Source organism: Fukomys damarensis, unplaced genomic scaffold (genome assembly GCF_012274545.1).
Source record: "Fukomys damarensis isolate Sample0158 unplaced genomic scaffold, DMR_v1.0_HiC HiC_scaffold_28, whole genome shotgun sequence".
NCBI classification, from domain to species: Eukaryota; Metazoa; Chordata; class Mammalia; order Rodentia; family Bathyergidae; genus Fukomys; species Fukomys damarensis.
Genome location: NW_022900940.1, coordinates 435,119 through 457,916, shown reverse-complemented (window position 1 = coordinate 457,916; position 22,798 = coordinate 435,119). Strand labels below are relative to the sequence as shown.

General features: G+C 43.3%; 1 protein-coding gene and 2 long non-coding RNA genes across 6 annotated transcripts in view; 1 reads left to right on the top strand and 2 right to left on the bottom strand.

Annotated features, from left to right (window-relative positions):
- Aldh1l1 (aldehyde dehydrogenase 1 family member L1) overlaps positions 1 to 7,409 on the bottom strand; it is a 77,100-nt gene extending 69,691 nt beyond the window's left edge. The window contains exons 1-2 of one of the 2 annotated variants that reach the window (XM_019205105.1): positions 7,336 to 7,409; positions 230 to 369 (exon numbers count right to left, since the gene is read on the bottom strand). The gene's annotated coding sequence lies outside the window, so the exon portion shown is untranslated. The remainder of the gene's footprint in view (positions 1 to 229; positions 370 to 7,335) is intronic. The other variant, XM_010608060.2, reaches the window with a different exon arrangement.
- The window catches only part of LOC117283623, a 21,526-nt gene continuing 6,115 nt past the window's right edge, over positions 7,388 to 22,798 (top strand). Inside the window, exons 1-2 of one of the 3 annotated variants that reach the window (XR_004514648.1) lie at positions 7,388 to 7,431; positions 16,237 to 16,322. This is a non-coding gene — a long non-coding RNA (uncharacterized LOC117283623). Of the gene's footprint in view, positions 7,432 to 16,083; positions 16,147 to 16,236; positions 16,323 to 22,798 lie in introns of those variants that run through there. The other 2 variants (XR_004514650.1, XR_004514649.1) reach the window with 2 other exon arrangements.
- LOC109117535 lies at positions 12,807 to 19,985 on the bottom strand. Its single transcript, XR_002024837.2, has 3 exons — positions 19,714 to 19,985; positions 15,797 to 16,279; positions 12,807 to 13,582 (listed from the first exon to the last, which is right to left on the bottom strand). It is a non-coding gene; the product is annotated as an uncharacterized LOC109117535 (long non-coding RNA).

Sequence of the window (22,798 nt, the reverse complement as noted above, 5' to 3'; positions counted from 1 at the left end):
CGATTTATATAAGCGACTTGAGCAACGGCAGAGTTTATTCTCTGAGGGAGTCCTGGAACCAACCACTACTGAAGACCGAGGGAAGGCTATATTGCACACTCAGGGATGTTTCATGACTCCAAGCCTTTCCCCTCTGTTCTGGCTGCCAGGAATGCTGTAGTTGGCCCTTATTGAGTTCACACGTGTTGAATATTAGGGATATGGTCAAATATCCCTTCTGCTGCAGTACCTTCCCTGGTGTCCTAAGCCAGATTGAGTCATGCTTGTCTTCTATATCTTCACAATTTCATACCTCTATACCCATCATAAGAGAAGTGGCATCTTTAAACATCTATCTTGTACAATCAGGCTGGGTGGTGCTGTCCTTTCCTATAAAGAGGAGGCAGAGGTGAAGGGACAATCTTAAACTCAGCATTCAGTGAACAGACATTTCTCAGACAAAGAAGTAAAATCAGCAAGTAAATATATGAAAAAATGTTCCACTTCACTGGTCATTCGAGAGATGCAGATGAAAACAACACTGAGATTCCACCTCACCCCACAAAGAATGGCTGCTGTCAAGAGATCACACAATAACAAATGTTGGTGGGGCTGTGGGGAGAAAGGAACCCTTCTCCATTGTTGATGGGAATGCAGACTGGTGCAACCACTGTGGAAATCATTATGGAGATACCTCAAAGAGCTGGGACTAGAAGTTCCATTTGACCCAGCCATCCCTCTTCTGGGTATCTTTCCAAAAGAATTAAAAGAATCATACCAGAGTGATATATGCACACCCATGTTTATAACAGCACACTTTGTAATAGCTAAAACTTGGAAACAGCCCATTTGCCCATCAATTGGAGACTGGATAAAGAAGATGTGGTTTTTCTATAAAATGGAATACTACTCAGCCATAAAGAATGAGAAATTAGATTCATTCATAGGAAAATGGATACATATTGAGGATATACTCCTAAGTGAAATAAATAAGTCACAAGTGTAAATACGGAATAATTTCTCTGGTGTGAAAAACTGTAATAGTACATAAGATCCTAATGATATAATTGAGAATGTGAAATAGGAAGAAAGGGGCTAAAGGTGTAAGGAAAGTGGGAAGGGTAGGGGAAAGGTAATAAGGGAAAAGAAAAAAATATGAGAAAATGAAAAAAATGGAAATAAAGTGTTTGTAAATGGGGAGGGAGGAGGGGACACAGGGAGGGCAAGGATAAGGGGAAAAAATGAGAACCAAGACCTGTCATGTAAAGGTACAAGACCTCAATGATGAATGTAACTGTGCTGTATACCTAAAATGTACCAATAAACTAAAACAAAACAAAACAAACAAACAGACAAACAAAAACCCATCAGCATTCAGGATGAAAATGTTCAGGGAAATAGGGACTGCTCAGCAATTGCAGGAGTTGCATGGTGCTCCTGCTCAAAGTGTGGTATTTCTTACAAAGGAGAGGTCAGCATGTCTCAAGTGTTCAATGAAAATAACCTTTAAAGGATAAAAAAGTTAAGACATTGAGAGTTGAATCACAGGTGACTACTATGTTCTACATGAAAAACACCCTCCAGACGCGCAGTGGTATTGGGTGCTCTTTTGGGAAAGTCCTGCTTTAAACCCCTTCACACACGAGTCCAACACAGCGATGTATATGAGAAGAGAACATCTACTTTGATAGAACAGAGGCTTTTGAATGATGTTTCTAGTATATCCCACAAAGTGAGCCGTGTCGTAGGTAAATAAAAATTTAAAATCAAAATTAGAAAACTGCTTTTGATGCAGGCATTTTATTTCCCTAAACATCACGCTCTTCACTTGGTCTATACTACCTAATATTCTCCAAAAGCCTGGGCTGGTTGCCACCACATAGGATTTATTATGAAGCTAACAGGACAGCCTGCAGTGTGGGGGTGCTTTTTTCATAGAAACGAAGAACAATGGGATTTGTTTTTCTTTAAAAATCTTGTTACTAACAGATTTGATCTCAAAATTGCATTAGGCCCTGGACAATTTTGATGAATGACACTAATAATTAAAATGAACTTAAAAAACAAATAGCAGTGGCTGCTTTGTTTTGTGGGCCACCCACAACCAAAAGGTCGGTTACAGGAACCAGGAGGATGGTATGCCACCCAGAAGACCAGACATTCCTGAAGTGCCCACCTTAAAGCCACCAAGCATTACACAGCACAGGAACAGTATTTCTGAGACTGGCCAGGACACAAAGCTATGGCCAGGGCTATGAAGGTGGAAGTGGGAATTCTGATTACAAATTAGTGGCTAAAGGCAACTTACAGTGTTGGTATCTGGCCCATACCCACGTATATACCAATGTGGTCCGCTCAAATATGTCTAAGACTTTTGGCAGTTTTAATGATCTCAGGAAGAGGCAAGTTCAAAGCTAACCTTGATTCCTAGGTTTCTTTTGGAGAGATGCAAACAGATATTGACATTGCTGGTGAGGACTAACACACTGACCTCCTTCCTGAGGGTCACATTTTATAGAGTAGCCTGATCACCTCCCTTTTTATTCCTAGAGCAGTGGTGACAAACCTATGGCATGCATGCTGCAGCAGGCTGTTTGAAAGCTCTAAAAGTTTTGCCATCACTGTCCTAGAGCCTTGTGCATTAATGCCAAGGGAACTGGGTTTGACAAAGCAGGGCAGCACCATGACATGCAGAGCCTGGGAAGCAATTACCCATGACTATGAAACTGCAGACAGAGAAGGGGCACTTTTGTTATGAATCCCTCTCAAGACACTCCCTCTCACTTCATTTATCCCATCATTTTTGCCATGTTTTGAAGCAGCTCTTGGAAGTCCTTTTTTTGTGCATGTTTTAGGACTCTAAGTGTATTCCACCATACCCAAACAAGTCTCTATTTTTGATATATAACATTTAGAAGAGGTCAGTTAACTTTTGCAAACTAAGGGAACAAGTACATTCACGTGTATTCCATACTCTGTGGTTCAGAGCCCTCACTACTCGCTGGTTAAAGTTGCTCCAGTGGATGTCAATTTTGCCCCACAGCTACTTTTATTATCCAGCCCCTTTGGCAGCAGCTTGGAGAAACTAATATTCAAGCCACTTCCAGAAACTGAAGGCAGGGCTAGAAGCTGTGGGCATATAAGAGGTTGGCTTAAATGGGAAAAGGTGTAGTAGCAACTTTTGCACCCAGAGATGGGTGAGGTCCAGAGATCCTGAGGCTGTGTGTTCCTTGCATTAGACACAGCCAATACTGTCTAAATGCTCTTTTCTATGCATCGTGTTTTTGTTTTATACATGTGGTTCTTTTCTTGAGTATTTTTAAAGTTGTTCAGTAAAACAGGAGAGTCTGCTCTCTTATCGGAAAGATGCGATAAAGGCTTTCCAGGAACTCAGTTGTTTACCTTAGCCCTTCATTTCCTGGACCTCAGCTATTTGAGATTGAAGTATTTTTTAAAAAAAATAACTAGAATACTATAAAAACAATAAAAGCAGGGCTGGGGATTTAGCTCAGTGGTTCTGGTGCCTGCCTTACAAGCACAAGGTCCTAAGTTTGATCCCCGGTACCAAAAACAAAAACAAAAACAAAAACCAATAAAAGCAGCTGACAATGTTTCTCGCAGCCAGAAATTATTATAAGTGCCTTTTAGCAGCAACTCCTCTAATTGTGATGCCTTCCAAAGATCTTGGTCCTATGTTTTCCCTTTTTTGTTTGTGGTACTGGAGATGAAACCTAGTACCTTGTATATGCTAGGCCAGTCTCTCACATCCTGTTAGTGCACCACTGGAACCCTTTTAGTCAGACAACTTTCATAAAGATTAAGTAAAAATGGATCACAGACCTAACCATGAAACACAAAACTATAAAACTTGTTGATGATGATAGAAATTTAGATGATTGTATTTGGCAATGACTTTTTAGTGATAAAAATTTTAAAATCCAATTAAAATAAGCTAAAGACACATCACCAAAGATATATAGATAGCAAGTAAAAATATCACATCGTTAGAAAAATACATATTAAAACAACAGTGAAATATCACTACACCTATTGGAATCACCAAAATCCAGAATACTAGTGACACCAGTCAATACCAGTTGTCTGCGAGGATGTGGACCAACAGGAACTTTGAGGCACAGCGTCGGGAAGACAGTGCATCCACTTTGGAAGACACTTTGGCAGGTTGTTGCAACATTAAACATATTTTTATTGTAAGACCCAGCAACCACTCTCTTGGTACTTACTGAAATCAGTAGAAAATTAAGTTCTACTGAAAAAAAACACACGTGCAAATGTTGGGAGGAAATTTATTTATGATTTCCAAAACTTGGAAGCAACCAAGATGTCCCTCGGTAGGTAAATGGATAAACTGTAGATGATAGAATGTAGTTTAGTACTAAAAAGAAATGAGCTATTAAGTCATGAAGACATAAAGGGAACTAAAGGAAAATTGCTAAGTAATAGGAGCCAAATTTAAAAGGTTATATACTGTGATTACAATTATATGGCATTCTGCAAACGACTAAATTGGGATACAGTAAAAAATAACAGTGGTTGCCAAGGGTTGAGGGGGAAGATGAAAAGATGGAACATAGAGGATTTTTAGGAGAGCAGTGCTATTCTTTATGATGTAACAATGGATACAAACCTGTACAGTGTACAATACCAACTACTGTAAAATATCAACTTTAATTCTGTATTGAAACTGGCTCATCTAGTGTAGCAAGTTCTGCAGCTAACATGAGATATTAACAACAGAGGGAGGGGCGCAGAGATATACCCAATATATACTGTTTTCCTGTGAACCTAAAACTCCTCCAAAACTACTCTATGAATTTAAAGGAATAAATCTAGTTCTGTAATTTTCATCTTATTCCCAGATAAAGCCCAGCCATGTTAAAAATAAATACTTTAAGATCAAATATAAGAAAACATTAGAATATTAGAAAACATTAGCAAATAGTGGCTTTACAAAGCCAACATTAAAAGTGCAGTGTATATTAAAGCATGTGATAAATTTTCAAACACAAAATTGTATATGTCCCTGAAACAGTTTGCCAAAAGAAAAAACTTAGTGAATATACAAGTAAGAACACATTCAGTCTCAAAGAATGAAAGAAATACAAGACAAAACAATGAGCTTATTTCACCTGTAAAATTTGCAGATACTGAAAATAATGTCAATATCTAATGTAAGCTATGTTATGGAAAAATGGACAATAAATTGGGGTAAACTCTCTGGAGGAAAATTTGGCAATAAAAATGGTTTATTTCTTCTGACTCAGCAACTTCACTTCTAAATTATGTGAGGACAAGCAAATCACAGACATGTGCTTTTTGTGTGTGTGTGTTTTTTTTTTTTTTTTTGCTGCATTTTTACATTATGGTACATTCACATTGTGTGGGCCATGCAGTTACCAATGGCAATATACTCCTTTTCTATCTGGGAATATATGAGCCAAAACATTACAACAGCTAAGAAATCACTCTAACTTTGTAAGGTATAAGTATGCATGTGTATGCATATGTATATTTATTTGCAGTACAAAAGCCTGGAGAAGGACTTAGGCTGAAATGTTACAAGTCACTGGGTAGGTCAGGGTTTTCTGATGACTGTAATATACATATTTCCTCTTACCAGGCTGTTCTTTTATTTACTTCTTAATTTTGTACACTGAACATCTTTTATTTGCAGAAAAATAAAGGATTCCCCTCCCCATCCTCTCCATTCCCAAACCCTCTGGCTGCAGAGAAGCAGAATCAGGGTATCAAGACAGGCCCTGGTGAGGCTGTTGTCACAGCCCTGGGAAGCTGAGCTTGGCAGGGACACAAGTGGCAAGAGAGGCCTCAGCCAGTGTTGGTCTTTGGTCCCAGAAGAGCTGGTCCTGGGGGGAGGTGGAGGAGCCAGGGGAAGGGCCTCCCAGCCTTGCCTCCTTCCTGTGGTGCAGAGGCATCCTGGTGGTGCTTGGAGAGGCTGAGACACTGCTGTCGCTGTCATGACTTCATAGGCCTCCTACCCTAAGACTCCATCCCAGACCTGGCTCTAGGACTCAATCTCCAGCCCTTCCTCTCTGGCAAGTGCTGCAGGAACAGCCCCTGGAGGCCATCTGCTCCCCTGCTGTGGTCTTGGAGCCCTAGGAGGAATGCAGCTGGCCTGGTGGAGCAAGGACAACTGGGCGTTCAACCACAAGGCTTCCGATTCCTCCAGCTGCCCCCAGAGGCCCCAGAGCTGACCTCTCTCTAGCAGTTGATCTGTTCGGCCTGGCACCCAGAAGGGACGATGCTTTGCCATCCCTGAGCTAGGGCCCCTGCGCTTGTAGACTCAGCCTCAGCCCTGAGTGAATCATACCATCTCTGGCCTTCAATTTCTTTGTTTTTATAAGGGACGTCACGGTGTTGTCTCTCCAAAATTGTGAGAGTTAATGCTAGTGGGAATGACAGAGCCCACATTCACGGAGGGCCAGACACCATCTCACGTAATTCTCAAGAAACCTTGGGAGATCACACTTAAACTTCCAGCCCTCCCAATTTTATAGGCAAGAACTCGAAGTTCAGAGCTGAAGATACCTACCCTATATCAAGGAGAAGTGGGGGAATAGGGAATAACAGAGTTATCAGTTTCGAGAACCCAGGCCTCTTAACCCCAGATGGCCTGTTGAATTCTGTTTCCGCCTACACGGAGGGGAGATTCTTCAATTTAGGTGGCAAATGAGGGACTGGGAAGATGCCCCCTATCCTTCACCCTCCCGCCCGAGTTGGGGGGTGGGGCTGGCTTTCAGGAGCGGGACCCGGGGGTGGGGTGGGGGGAAAGTGGTCCGGATTGGCCTCCTCCTACCCAGCATGGGCGGCGAGGGCCACAACTCCTCTCCAATCACCAAGCGCCTGGCCTCCAGTCAGGCCCCCGCACCTGACCAATCACTGGCGACTTTCTGAGTTCTGAGAAGGGAGTGAGGGGCTTTGGAAAGTAAGCAAACGGTCCAGGGGACAGGCTGTCCTTCCGCCAGGGACAGTCCCGTTTCGCCTCCCTCATATCCTTTTCTCCCCGAGTCTCAGGTTTCTCTTCTGTAAACTGGGCCACTAACACCCACGCCACAGGACGTACGGGCTCAGTCGAGGGCCTCGCTAGCCTGGCCCGATCCCCGCCCGTCCCAGCCTCGGCGCCTGGGTCGTTCAGCCCGACCCCATGGCCAGGCTGAGGCTCCACTGCTCCACGAACTCTGGACCCAGATCCCAAGCCCAGCGCCCCTGAGGCAAGGCTCGCGGTGGGGCCCTCGCCCAGTGCCTGAGCAGGCTCCTACGGGGACAGCCTTCCTCCCGGAGGGCGTCCGGCCACTCGCGGGGCGCGCTGGAACTCACCAGGTGCAGCGGGTGCAGGTGTCGCGGGCAGACCGAACCTCTGTGAGCTGCACTCCTGGGTCTGGAGGAGGCGCAGAACAGGCCTGGGCAGAGGAGGTGGGACCCGCCCCCTTGAGAGCGAGGCCCAAGGCCAAGGCCAGTGCCTGCCAGGGAGGGGCACCGGGCGGGTGACAGTCACACTGGGTGGGGGTGGGGAGAGTAGCCCTGGCTGATTAATCCCGACCGGGCACGCAGCCCACCCTCTTCTGTGGCCCTGAATTCATTGCGAATTCGCTAGTAGACTTGCTAGGCAGCTTTTAAGAATCCCCAGGCCAGGGCTGGTGGAGTAGCCCAGGGGTAGAGTCCTCGTACAGCATGCAGGAAGTCCTCATTTCACTTTCGCAATGAGGGGGTTGGGGACGTGAGTGTAGGATACTAAGTATGCTCAGGGTTTTGAAGTAGTGCCAATAATTTTGAATATCTGAAAATTTCACTCACTTGTCCAAGAACATTGTGCTGTAGCCCTGGATTTCTACCTGTCCGGCGCCCTTTCCACCTCTCCACAGAGATTTCCCTCCAGAGAATTCCCTTTCTCCACTCACCCTTCCACCTAGTCCAGGTGCACTGACCTCTACCCTGGAGAACTGACCAGACATCTGACATCTCTGGGCCAAGGGAAGGAGAGAAAATGTGAGGAATGGTAAATCTGCACATTGGTTCTTGGCTGCCAGCCTTTGTCTACCTGACTCCATTTCTACACCTGTCCTTCCAAGCCTCACTTCTTTTAAGGGCTCTCTGTACTTGAGCTGCAGCCACCTGCCGCTCTTCGTAGTGCACACAGCTTGCTCCAGCCAAAGCTTTTATGGAGCAGCTCCTGTAACAGTCATCAAATCTTAACTATCTGATGCAGAGGCTTAGACACACTATTCCGTGTAATACCTTCTAAGGGTGGCCCTAAGCCACACCCCTATCACATCACCCTGTTTTACTTCCTGTATAACTTGTATTGTGTATATCAGCTATTCTCCTAGTCCTTTACTTACCCGTTTCTTCCATTAGGCTGTATGTTATTTGAGGTTGGAAAACTTACAACATGCATCCACTCTTGCTTCCCCAGTACATGGCGATGGCATGTAGCAGTGATGACTTTGTGCACGTATTCACCCATGTAACAGCGTGGACAGCAGGATTGAAGTGACTTATATCTGCTGAGTTCTCTAGCCTGTTTGCAGGCATGGCCTCCCTATTCTCAGTCCTCAGGTCTTTCATACTAATTGTAGCATATATCCCTCACATACATTGAGAGCTTTCTATGTGTTGTCTACACTCCTCAAACTTCACAAAGTTCTTACTGAAATCCTCATCTTCAGAGAAGCCTTTCCTCACTGCAGGCCCTTGAGCGCAGATCCCTTCATTATACAGCAAAGTTGCTGTCATAAACCCTCTCTCCCTTACAACGTTATCGCTACTACTGGGATCATTTGATTTACATATCTCCCCCAGTGGAGCATGAGGGCAAAGACTATCTTAGACTTCTGAAAATTCCCCAACTTCAACTGTAGTACTTTGTGTGGAGAATGTGCGCAGTAAAATTTATAGGCAAAATGAGTGAATGCCAGGGATCTGGAGTGGGAAAGGGCTACGATCTGAACCTTAATGCTAGAATACAGGTGGCAGAAGGATAGACGACAGGAACCACGTGAACAAGAGATTGGAGGCTGGACATACAAAAACCGTGTGTCAGGAAGTCAGAGCGAAACCCATGTTGTTAGAAGCATAGTGCAGGAGATAAGAGAGTAAGCACAATACTTCCTGCAGAAACGTGGAAGGTAGAAAATCTACCAAATGAACTGGATGATCTGGCTAAGGAGATTTCCAGGCAGAATGTTGGAGGTGCCTCCTGGCTTCTTGCTGCTTATGCTAAATTGTGAGAGAAGAGAGATAAGCCAAAAAAAACCCTCTGTTAAATAAAACCAGAACTTGATGCTTTTGAAAATTCTCAACTCCTCCCAATGTCAAATGAGGTTAAAATTAACAAAGGGTTTCCAGGCAAAGAACACATGCAGATCCATGTCAGGAAAAGAGGATGCAATGATGTAGCTAGGGATGTGGTTATAAAATCTTTAAGTCTTCAGGGCTGGGGATTTAGCTCAGTGGTTCTGCCACCTGCCTTGGAAGCGCAAGGACCGGAGTTCGATCCCTGTATGAGAAAAACCACAAAAAACCCAAAACAAAACAAAAAAAACCAAAGGCATTCTGTTAAACAGTAGGGCTTCTGAAAAGCTTAAAGTTGTTTTCATCAGCAGTCTCAGCAAAAGCTCAAGGGAGAAAAAGGCTAACTCAAAGAGATTTGTAAGTCTGACTGTTGTTTGCAGGAGTGGGCCTTAATGAGATTCACAGGAGACACACAATGTTTTAAAAAGAATTACATTGGTAAAAAGTGCTAACTTGGAATGAACAGGGAAGGGACTATAAAAAATGAAAAGAGACCTCTGGCTGAGAAATGGCACAGATGCAAACCCTGGCTACATTTTTACAGAAAAGAAAGGACAGCTCAGAGAGTAGAAAAAGAGTAAAAAAGGTGGAGCCTAGAGCATGGAGAATCACTTTAATGCTAGGGTCAGAAAGAGTCCTAATGAAGGAACATCTAGCACCTGCACGCACATCAAGATTTCAGAATTACTACTTATTAGTGACTGCTGCCTGCCTCTCATTCCTGTACCGTTTGAATAGGAACACCTAGCACAGATATTCTCTGCTTGTCCCACCATTGCATACTATATTATTCAAGAGGTGAGTGCTGGGGGAGGCATAGTTACCTATCTCAGGAATTCCCAAGCCTTCGTACTGAAAGCATCCATTCTCTAGGATCTGTACAAGGAAACACACGCAAGGAGCATCATCCCCATCTAACTTAGTTTAAATGCAGAGATTGTGGACACTAGAGCTGATTCAGTGGGAAGGGACTCTTAGTAGATGTTAGGTAGAGTGAGCATATTTTTGGGTGTGAGAAAAATCTGTATAATTTGAGGCCAATAGGTGGACTATGGTAGCTTAAAACCCTCTTTGAGACTCCTCCCTTCAAAAAGTAGTGCTATTGCCTGCTCCTTGAGATTGAGCTGCATGTAGTTACTTGCTTCTAACAATTAAACATAGTAGAAGTGACAGAGAAACTGAAGCTTGAGAACAGAGAATGGCAGGAGCCACCTCTTCTATGCCCAGGACTATGTTATACTCTCTGAATGACTCATCCTATGACTGTCCTTTGCCCACTCCATTCACCAGGCTTGGAATGCCCTGCCACTCATGTCTTTGGCTGACCCCTGCTTATACTTCAGTGGTAGTTTCTGTATCATAGCACAGACTGCACACTCTACTGTAACTCTCAATGTGATATTCTCTTCCCTCCCTCTCTTCAGGGGGGCGCTTTTGTCTTGAATTTATAAATTTTTCTCAGGAATGTAAGAGAGGTATCTTTGGTGAATTAAGGGTTCCATGTTTGCTCACTGGCAGTTTACAGGCCCCCCAGAGGTGGCTGGGTTCCCCCCAGGAAGGGTAATGTGTTCTTGCCCAGTCCTACGTTGTGGTTAAAGGGATCAGAGGATACTGCTCCAATCCAGAAGCAGTTTAGAGGGTGAGTGTGGTTCACCATCTATGGATGGTGAGCAGGTAGCAAAAGAAATCGAATTTCTTTCCGTTGTGTAAGCATGATTCAGTGTGTTCTTTGGAAACTCAGTAATGGGTACCCTGTGTATGCTGCAAAAGAAACATTAACTTAGCCAGGTCTATGGCCTTTGGAAAGTCAAAGAAGACAGGTCAAGGAACCCAAACATTTTTCTTAATTCAGGGCCAGGTTACCCTTTGTTCAGCAGCTGAGAATCCCTGTTCAGAGGCTTGTATCCTACCTTGTGACTCACACATGGCATTACCTGACACTCCACTTCTTAGAACTTTTCTCCCCAGTGGGAACCTAGAATTTGAAGTGGTTTTCCTCAATATTTATCTTTCAAAGGGCCCAATATGTGAATTTGTACACAGGAAAAATAGGACTAACAATAGGAGTTAGCGTCAGTGTAGCTGTGTGCCTTGAACTAGAACCCAAACAAAGACTTGGAAGTATGTATATAACAATGTTTCCAGGTTATGATCACAGAGTTAATAACCATTCTTATGCCAGGCCTCCCACCCTCAGGTGAAGCTTGATGTCCCATATTTTGGGTTCTTGTTTTGGGTGTGTGTTTCACTCATCCTCAGGTTCATTTCCATGAATAAATGATAATAGAGGAGAATCACCCACAGTTTCTCTCCTTGAGGTATTTTTATCCTAGAGGGCAAGATGAAAGTGCAGACAAAGCAGTAGTCAAACCTCAGAGAGAGGAGCAGTTGAGAAAGAGCGCTTGGAACAGGGTCTGGTGACACACACCTGTAATCTTAGCACAGTGAGCTGAGGCAGGAGTAGCACAAGTTTAAGTCCAGCCCAGACAACTTAGACACTTGGAGAGACCCTGTCTCAAAATAAAAAAATTAAAAGGCCTGGCAATGTAGTTCAGTCTGAAGGACCTGGGTTCAATCCTCAGTACCAGAATAAACAAACAAATAAGGAGGCTTTGGTGCACTGGGCCTCACTGGGCAGATGAGACCTGTTGGGACTGACATTGATATAATTAGGAAAAGATCAGACGTTCCAGATGGAAACAAAAGTAAGAATAGATGCATGGCTCTATAGAGGTGGGGACATGGGCTGCTTCTGAGGAACATTGAGACGCATAATTCACCACACAGCAGATGGAGAAGAGCTGGAGAGGCAAAGAATCACAAAAAGCTGCAACATGGACCAGTGAAAATGGATTTACGCAGTAGTCCAGTGGTGACCAGATCTTATGATTTCAGGGCCAGGACAATTTCAAAACCTCTAAATTTTTTATTTTGCAAAGTAAGAACATCTTTTAAATAATCAGCTTCATGGAATATCGTTCAATTTTATAAGGGAAATTCTGACATGCTGTGTATGAACCTAGAGCAATTGTATTAAATGAAATTATATTACACTAAATGAAACATATTATATAAAACAAGACAGTCACAAAAAGACAAAAATTATGACTATTCATATGTGGCTCCTAGAGTAGTCAAATGCACAGTCAGAAGTAGAGTGGTGGGTGTTAGGGGCAGGGGGAGAAGAAATGAGGACTTAGTATTGAATGAAGATGAGTTTCAGTTTGGGAAGATGGGACGTTCTGCAGATGGATTGTGGTGCTGGACATTCACAATGTAAATATCCTAATGCCACACAACTGGACACTTAAACATGGTTACTGTGACCTGTCTTATGTGCACTGCTTATCATAGATCATAAAAGTCAATTTCTACCAGCTGTCACCTTCCTTTCATCAAAGAAAGGCCTGTTAGCCTCAAAAAATACACAAAAGCCCTTGGACCTTGTTGGAAAGTGTCCAAAGTTTTAGGATCCAGCTCTTGACTTTTGACCTTTGGGAAGTGGGGCCTTATGGGAGGTCCTCACATCATAGACGATATGCCTTCAAAAGAGACGGTGGGACCCTTGAGGCATCTGCTTCCCTTTGCTCCCTAGCAGTGATGTGAGTAATTTGCTTTCCCACATGCTCCCACTATCACATGCTGCCTCACTACAGATTCAAAAGAATGGGGCCAAATGATCATGGACCCAAACCTCCACAATTGAGAACCCAAATAAGCCTTTACTCTCTAGAAGTTAATTATCTCAGGTATGGAGAGATAACTGACACACATCCCTTCCTCCCCTGATCTCCTTTCAGGAACTTCCTCATGGCCAAGCCAGTCTGGACATCAGAGATAGAGGTCATGGACACAGGCCTTCTGGTCAGACTCCTAAGGAGCAAGAGACACAGGATGAGCAGAAATTTTGCAAAGCAACCAGAGTTATCTTGGTGCTGCCAAGTCAGGAGAGAGCTCACCTCAAGTTGTGCAATGGAGAGAATTTCACATGAGGCACTAGTTACAGCAGTGTTGGAAGAAATGAATGGGGTAAACAAGACAGGGTTAGGCAACTTAGCTTAGGAATGGCAGGAAGTCAACACCACCCCAAAGGCCATAGGACAAGGGAAAGATGAGGCATAGCCAGATCGAGTACACACTCTTTTCATATCTTGACCTCTATGCAGTAATCAATGCCGCTGGTCTCCATGTTGGTCATGAGCCTGGTTGTTCTTGGTTCCAGTCCTCATTCTTCTATGCTTTGCTCCTTTTTGCAGACCTCTGAGTCAGGAGCCTTCCAAAAGGAGAAAAGTAGAAAAGATGACCATGCAGGGGCTTCTCAGGGGGAACAGGGGAGGGGCTGGCTCCATTCTGTGGGGAGGGGGGCACCCCTGCTTCTCCCTAAAGCTCACTTTCCTCTCACCATGAGCAGGGATTCCCTGTGCCTTCAAAAGAAGCCACTCACTAGGTAAAGGAGCCTGAGAAATGAAGTTGATTGAGGCCAGTCACCTGCCATAGAAGCAGAGTCCATTAAAGGCAAGGACCAGAGCTAAATGCAGGCAGGTACATGACCACCATGGGAGGCCAATATCACTGACTGTTGTGGAGAGGCTAGGATGGAGAAGAAAGTGGTTGTGCTAGGTCTGGCTCAAATAAGTCATCCGGAACTATGTCTGTGTCTGATGGGGCACAGCTAACATGAAGGTGCTAAGTGCTTCTGAAGTGTTTGGCTGGAAAGGGGCAGGTAAAGAGAGAGGACCTTGGTGGTAATGGAAAAGATTTTAAGACTATAAAAGGCCATTGGGAAGGATTCAGCAGAGAAGGAAAAATTGAATGTACAAGAAAGAAGAGAATTAGTAGTCTTCGTGGTTCCCAAAAAGGTAGGAAGGCATCCAAAAATAGACCCAGGGAGTGGTCTTTAATCACACCATAACTAGAAAGGAGAAAGAAATGGAAGGAAGGAAGGAAAGAAAGAAAGATCAGATGGGTAGATGAGGGGATGGTGGATTGGTGAATGGCTACATGGGAGAGATGGTTGGATTGGTGAATGGTTGAGTAGGTGGGTGGGTGGATGGATGAAAGAAAGGAAGGAGGATCCAATGGGTGTGTAAAGAGATGGATGTATGGGTGCATAAATGGATGATGGATATGTTAGTTAATAGATGGAGAGATGTGTGAGTGAAAGGATGGATGAATGAGTGAGTGGCAAGTGGGTGGATTAATGGAAGGGAATCAGATGGGTGGAAGAGGAGTGGTGTGACTATGGATGGATGGATAGGTAGACGACTGTGTGGATGAGCATGTAGGTAGATAGGTGGGTGTGTAGATGGATAGGTGGATATATTGTGGATCGGTCGGTGGGTGGATGGCTGCATGGATGGATGGATAGATGCTGGATTTCCTTTACATATTGTTTCCTGTTGGTACAAGATGAGATATCTCATTTCATGGTTTTCCTTTCCTCTTTAAGGAATGAAGTAAGACTGTCTGCCATGGAGGGATAGAGGACAAAGAGGGAATTCAAGGAAGCATAAGTAGTTATTGTGGGTTTTGGAACAGGACAAGCAAGCCAAAATCTTGGGCAGTGCTGGAGGCTCACTTGAAATGGGTGACCATAAATTTGCAATAGAACCTATTCAGATGTTTTTAGACCCTTTCCTAGCAGTGGCAGATGCAGCAGCAAACTCACAGGGCAGCCATTGAAGAAAAGGAAAAAGATCCCTGGGTTTATTTAAGGCTAGCAATTTGTCTAGATGATTTCAGTATACATTAAAAAAAAAAAAAAAAAAAAAAAAAAAGAAGGGCAGCGTAGACTACAGAATCTGAGCTGAACAAGGCAAATGATGGGCTGAGGGAAATTGCAGAGGTTGTGCTGAGAGGTCACGCTGGAACAGATGAATCACAGCCTGAATGAGAACACGTGGGCAAGGCAGGCACCTAAATGAGTCGTCTGGGAAGAGTAGCAATCTCAGGTGATGACAGCTCTGAGGGATCATGAGGAGGTAATACAGTTAAATACCCTTGTTTGAGGATGGTGATCAGAGGAGCACACATTTTTGTATTCATCATTCTCTGAAATTGATGTTTGTCTTTTTCTGGGCTAGGATCCACCCTTTGTAATTCTTTTTTTTTTCGTACCAGGGATCGAACTCGTGTCCTTGCGCTTGTGAGGCAGGCCACCGAACCGCTGAGCTAAATCCCCGGCTTTTTTTTTTTTTACGTGGGTTAAACTCCCGGTTTTTTTTTTTTTTTTTTTTTTTTTTTTTTTTGGTACCGGGATTGATCTCAGGACCTCGCACTTGCAAACACCCTTTGTAATTTGTATAGCCTTTGCTTTATTTTAAAATTATATTATTAAAGATTAGTTATATACTCTATAACCCAGCCATTCTACTCTCCAGCATTTTATCCAAGAGAAATAGAGACATATATCCAACAAAGGCTTGCAAAGTGTTCACAGCATCCCCCTTCATCATAACCAAGAACTGAGCAAAATTTCAATACCTACCAAGAGCAGAATGAATCCATAACTGTGCTGTATTTATACAGCTGATTATAACTTATCAACAAAAAGGAAGGAGTACGTGCAAGAACTCTTGTTAATTGTAATAAGCCAGGTCCAGAGAGTAAATGTTGTGTTTTTCCATTTATAGGGTATCTGAGATCAAGATGAAGTCATTCTATGGTAAAAAGTTCAATAGTGGCAACAGGAAAGTAATGCCAGGAAACTTCTTAAATAATAAAAATGTCATTAAGCTCTGTGCTGTGGTCTGGATCTGCAAAGCTCTCCAAAGTCCCATGTACAAAGGGCATAGTCCCCAGCTTGGTACTCTTGGGAGGTGATGAAATCTGCAAGAGGTGGGTCCCACCAGGAGGTCTTCAGGTCATGGGCAGTGTGCCCTTAGATAGTACTGTAGAGCTCCAGCTTCCTCTTTTTCCTCTTTTTAGCTTTCCAGCCATGTGGTGAACAGTTTTGCTCTGCCATAATTTGCTGCAACAGGGACAATTGATCATAGACTGAACCTTCCAAAACTGTGAGTCAGAATATTTAATCTTTTCTCTTATTAAGTTTATTATATTAGGTATTCACTACAGTGATGGGAAACTAACACAATATTTGTATATAAAAATATTGAAAGACTAAATGTTAATTATAAAATTAATATGTGCTCAGTACAAAATGTGAGACAATCCAAAGATGGATAGAGAAGAAGATAATAACCTACGTACCCACTTTGGACCTCCTGGAGGCAGTTGATGTTATTGTTCATTTAATAACATTGGATTTGTGTTACTGTACTGCAATACTGGTTCTCAATTTTAAACCATCACAGTTGTTCTTAAAAGTCAGCAGATGGGGATTCTAACTCATCTTTTTCCACATAACACAATTTTATTGAAATGCCCATTTTTTTACATAAATATTTTCATTATCATGACAGGGATATTTTTCAGTCTTGTAGCACAATTGTCCAGCACTCAACTTTTTCAAGTCAAAGTTAGCTGATACCTTTGATGCTACTATAAAAATTTATCCTAAGCTACAGAGGTCATTTGCATTAACTACTTTCAAGCAAAATCCAGATACCATTCATTCCATCTGTAATAGTTCAGCATGAATCTCTGAAGGTTAAAATTATTTTCAAGATACAACCACTCACCAGGTGTTGTAGTGCACACCTGTAATCCCAGCACTCTGAAAGGCCGAGTCAAGAAGATCACAAGTGTTCCACCCTAGCCTAGGCAACTCAGTGACTTAGTGAAATACTATCTCAAAATAAAAAAGAAAAGGGCTGGGATATAGCTCAGTGGGAAGGCCATAGGTTCAATCCTCAGGACTGAAGAAAAGAACCACAGTAACTTCCTCTCTCATACACACTCACACACTCACACACACATGCACGCATGTGACACATCTCTTCACTTTGCAGATTATTTGTTTAGGAAACAAAGTGTATTTCCCTGTAGGGCTTTCTGCACTATTTTGTTGTCCTTTAATTATGTCCCCTCTCATGCTTCTGTGAATTGGTAGCTAGAGCTAGAACACGGGAAGATTTAGTGTGTGTGTGTGTGTGTGTGTGTGTGTGTGTGTGTGTGTGTGTATTTCTTAGGTGATGATAGAAAAACTGTTTTCATGAGGAACTTGTTTCATGGAGACACATAACTCTGATTGCCTGGGCAACTTAGCAAGACTCTATCTCAGAAGAAAAAAATGTGTATGGAAAGGGGAAGGGAGATGTAGCTCATGCAAAGGTCCTGGTTTAATCCCAAATACTTAAAAAAAATACCTGGAATTTACATGGCTGGATATGGACAATGAGCAAAGTAAACACGGAAGTCACAGATATATGAGGTGAAGAAAATTAACATAGGACAGATGATGGGGATTGTGTTTTAAACAAGGCAGTGAAGGAAGTTTTATGATCCAGTGATAGATGAGAAAAGTCCTAAAAAGGTGATGGGAAACAAGTGTCCCCTGGGGAAGGGTAACCCTGAGAAGGAGCACCTACAAAGGTGGGTATACCTGTGGGAAGAGCACACCTGGGCAAGGGCACCCCTGAGGAAGGGCGCACTGAACACAGGCTCAGGAGCAGGAGTACGGCAGTAAGGAGGCCAGTGCAGCCGGCACAGAATGAGCAAGGGCGGTGCAGGGGGTAAGGGAGCATCACCGTGCAGCCAGGCTCAGGCCCAGAAAGTGAAGACCGCATGTCCTCTCTTCAGTATTTGTTCATTCAGTGGTGGCTGCCAACACCAGTTCTCCACTGTGGACGGTGGTGAGCCTTTCATGGGGAGTGAGATGCCAAGTCCACGGCGCCTCAGGCCCTTGCTCTGCTGTTTCCTCACACCGGTGATCTGTGCCCTTCCGCTGGCTCCCTCACTGCTCCCAAGTCTCAGTGTGCAAAGCAACTCCTCAGGAAGGCCTTTCTGGGCTACTGCTTTGAAGTGTTTTTTCATGAACGCTTTTCTCTCCACCCAATGTAGTTCTCCCAGCACCAAGAACTGTCAGAAAATGTCTGACTTATTAATGTAAGTCTACTTCTTTTTCAAATGCCATGAGAGCAGGGACCAGCTCCTAGACGATCCCTGGGCACATGTGGATGATTGGTGAACAAGAGTGGGATGAGTGATGCCCTAGCTGTAATACTCTCCCCTGTGTATCTGTGCCCATGGCCTCATGTGTGCACCTGAGGCTGACTGGGCCTAGGATGCATCTTTTTCTCCTTCTCTTTAACTAAAGGGAAAAGGCATCCTTCCACTTCTCTCGGGCTCCTCTAGCCTCCAAGACCTACCCACCCTTGATGCCTCTGGAGCCTCCTTCCATCCTTATCTGCTCTCTTACCTCCTTGTCCCTGTCCTCTTGTTATTTCCATCCCTACAAAGGCATGCTTGGGTCTCCTCCACTCTAAAATTCTTTTTTGTGTGGGGGGGTACTGGGGAATTGAACTCAGGTCCTTGCGCTTGCAAGGCAGGCGGCAGAACCACTGAGCTAAATCCCCAGCCCCTAAAATTCTCTTTTTCTGTGAGACCTGACTGAACTAGAGCAACTCCATGTTGACCAGCAAATGACCCAGAGACTGTTGTTTCCCCCGTTATAGGATAAGTAATGATTAATTGTGAATTACTAGATAACTTCTTGGGAGTTCTGGGAAACTAGAGAGAAACTGAACAAACACAGAGACCCAAAGTAAATCACTCTACTCCTTGTTTGCCTGTAACTGAATGTTCTGAACACCACAATCTATAAAACAATGGGTAATCGATCTGCTGACCATTAGTACGTAACGGTCAAGTACATGATTGATGACCACCAGCTCGGATCAACTGACCACTTGCCTTTGTCCCCTTCCTGTAAGTTTCAAGTGTTAACTCCCCATAGCCCTTTATAAAATAGCCTCTGACTCTGAGCTAGTTGCCTCTCTGAGCTACTTGGCTTTGGGAGTGCTGTCTGGCCAGACTAACAGAGGTCTATTTACTAACCAGCCTGGTGTGTTCCTTCCTGGGTGACTCTCACTGTCCAACAAGCTCCTGGAGCCTTGACGAGCTTTGGGACTGAGCATCATGGAGGCCTTTGGGCTGTTCAGGCTCCACGGAGTAAAAGTGAGACTTTAAGTCTTACACTTCTACCTTTTTTTTTTTTTAACCCATTTCTCCACTCCCCTTGTCCTTCACATCTGTAAAATAGATGTTTTTCCTCCATTTGAGCTTTAGGGACAATATTCACAGAGTCAAAACCAGTGCTGTGTAACACTGTGTGTGTGTATTACGCATGAGAGAGGTTTCCCCTAGCGAGACAATTTGTAGCCTCAGTTACACTGTCCCCCCAAAAGGTTAAGAAACCATTACATTACCCAATGTTACTTATGAATGCGATGGTTTGTTAAAGAACAATTTTAGAGGAAAGAATGGTCAGAGAGAGACACTTACCAAGCCTATGTCAGGACACCCTGCTGAGGGTGCCTGCCTGTCCTGGGAGGTCATCTGCCCAGAGCTGGGCTGGGCACTGAGAGCAGCAACACTTGGCAGGGTTGCCCTCTGTCAGCTGTTCTTAGGAGAGCGGAGACATTTCCCTTACTTGCAGCTGACTTTATTTATTTATTCAGCTTCCGCACTTACTCAGGGAAATGTCTCAATTTATAGTCCAACCAGTCTAACTGCTCTCCTCATCATTTTATCCTAACCTCAGCACATGAACAGTAGAGCCTTAACAGTTTAGAACATTTTCAGTCCTCTGGCAAAAGCACTATGCCTATTTGCAGTTTTTTTTCCTGGAAATTTCCCAAAACACAATGTCTGCCAATGAGCTCATTACAAAAACCTCTCACAGTCTCCCTGGGGGATTATACCAGGAACAGAAATATCCAAGGAGTAAATGTTGTTTCAAGATATTTTAGTTTTGTTATTATAAAAAACTTTTTATTCACTTTATATTATAAAGCTATTGCTAGTACATATATAAACTAGTACACTGGAAATTTCCCAAAACACAATGTCTGCCAATGAGCTCATTACAAAAACCTCTCACAGTCTCCCTGGGGGATTATACCAGGAACAGAAATATCCAAGGAGTAAATGTTGTTTCAAGATATTTTAGTTTTGTTATTATAAAAAACTTTTTATTCACTTTATATTATAAAGCTATTGCTAGTACATATATAAACTAGTACACATATATCTTTGAATGAAGGCTATACTTCTTTGCTCCATGGACATGAGTTCTGGGCCAGTGAAATGGGGTTTTGCTACTGGATCCAGACTGAGGAAGTAAGGTATCCCTTTCTAAGCAGAAGATATATATCACTGCTTTTAAATCCACTCCTAAAATGCAGTGGCTCCCAACAATAACTCATTATTATCTCACAGACCTGTGGATCGACTGTTTTCAGTTGCTTACCCCCGGGTTTCTTATGTGGTTGTTGGCTGGAGATGTAAATCATCTCCAGATCCAGCTGGGCTCATTGTCTGACACAGCTCAGCTACAGAGCTGCAGTTAATGCCAGCTGTCACCTGGAGCCTCGGCGGGCTCCCGAGTGGAGCACTCACACATGGCACTCGTGTGGCTTAGGCTTCTCCCAGCACGACAGCTGGTTTCCAAGAGGGGGCAATACCAAGACAGAATAGAGACAGCCAGGTGGGAGCTGCACAATTTCTTACTCATCTGGCCTCAGAATCTTACTTCTAAAATGACTGCAGTCAAGGCAAGACCAGATCCAAAGGGTAAAATAGGACAAAAGGAAGGACTTGATAGAAGGAGCACCAGATGCATACAGGAAGAGAAAGAACTGTATTAAAACCACATTGTAGATGCAGAAATGTGTATAATTCTTTTATGCGAATTAGTTTTTTAAGTGAGAGAAAGACATGTTGAATCCTTCCAATATATTTTTATTACATATTTAAGAGACTCATAGTTTACTGTAAACATTATTTTTATATGGAATAAGAAACCAAAAAATCCAAATGACTCAGTTTATACTGTGACATTCATTTATTGCAGTGATCTGCAACTGAATCTAGAACATTTCACAGGTAGGCCTGGAGTCTCCATGAGTATTTGGAGTATCGCCGAGTATTTGGCTTTCATAAACTCTGGCTTGGTCTTATTCATGAATAATTTTATCATTCAGTAGATTGGCAAAAACCATAGTTTGAACATTGTGGTCATGGTTTCATTTTCATAAATTTCTTCATTCTGATTTTAGTCTTTTCCAAGCTCTCAAAATTCTCATGAAACTGGCCATGGTGGTGAGTCCTGTAACCCCACCTGAGGAAGGTAGATCCTGTTTGAGGTCAGTCTGGACAACTTAATGAGAGCCTGTCCCAAAATTTAAAAATGAAAAAGAGGCAGGGATGTAGCTCAAAGTTTCCTGAGTTCGGTCCACAATACCTCCCCCCAATTCCTATAAAATATTTTCCTACATGGAAGTCTGATTTCTAAGTCCTCCCAAGTGGCTCACTTACACTTTGGCCCTTTATTCATTACTAAAGTCAGCTAGGCCACAGACATTTCAAAAAAGTGGTCAAAGTGCTTTCTGGCCTTGCTGGGAAAATAGCTGTTGGATGAGTAAAGACATCCTACCCTGAGGAGGAGGAGGCCACCCTCTCCAAGTGGGAGCCATTTGGGTTCAGTTATACTGGCCACTAGGGGGAGCCTGGAGCTCTTAGTTCCCATCCAGCTGTGGGCTGTTTCCCACTGGCCTGAGCGTGTTCCGACCATCATCCCAGGTTTAGCTTTGAATCCTAGCAGCACTGCTGACAACCTGGATCCTTGGCCAGGGTGCTCAGCTTCACTGCACCTCCTTCCCTTTCTCATTTGTTGTATTCAGATACTGCACTAGGCCTTGTCTTTATTTTATTTTATTTTTTCAAGGCTGAGAATGGAACCCTTGGCCTTGCACATGCTAGGCAAGTAAGGATTACCTTTAGCAGGATTTCTTTTTTTTTTTTTTCCAGCTTTAATTGAGTTTATTGGTACATTTTAGGGATACAGTACAGTTACATTCATTGTTGGGATCTTGTACCTCTACATGACAAGTCTTGATTCTCATTTTTTCCCCTTACCTCTGCCCTCCCTTCACCCCCCCTCCCCTCCCCATCTACAAACACTTTATTTTTATCTTTTCATTCTCTCACATTTTTTTCTTTTCCCTTTTTACTCTTCCCCTATCCATCCCACCTTCCCTACACCTTTAGCTCCTTTCTTCCCATTTCTAAATGTCAGTAATCTTATTAGAATCTTATGCATTGTTGCAGATTATTTACACCAGGGAAACTATTCAGTATTTACACATGTGTGACTTATTTATTTCACTTAGGAGTATATCTTCAATATGTATCCATTTTCCTATGAATGAATCTATTTTCTCGTTCTTTATGGCTGAGTAATATTCCATTTTATAGAAAAACCACAACTTCTTTATCCAGTTTCCAATGGATGGGCAAATAGGCTGTTTCCAAGATTTAGCTATTACAAACTGCGCCGCTATAAACATGGGTGCACATACTTTTCTGT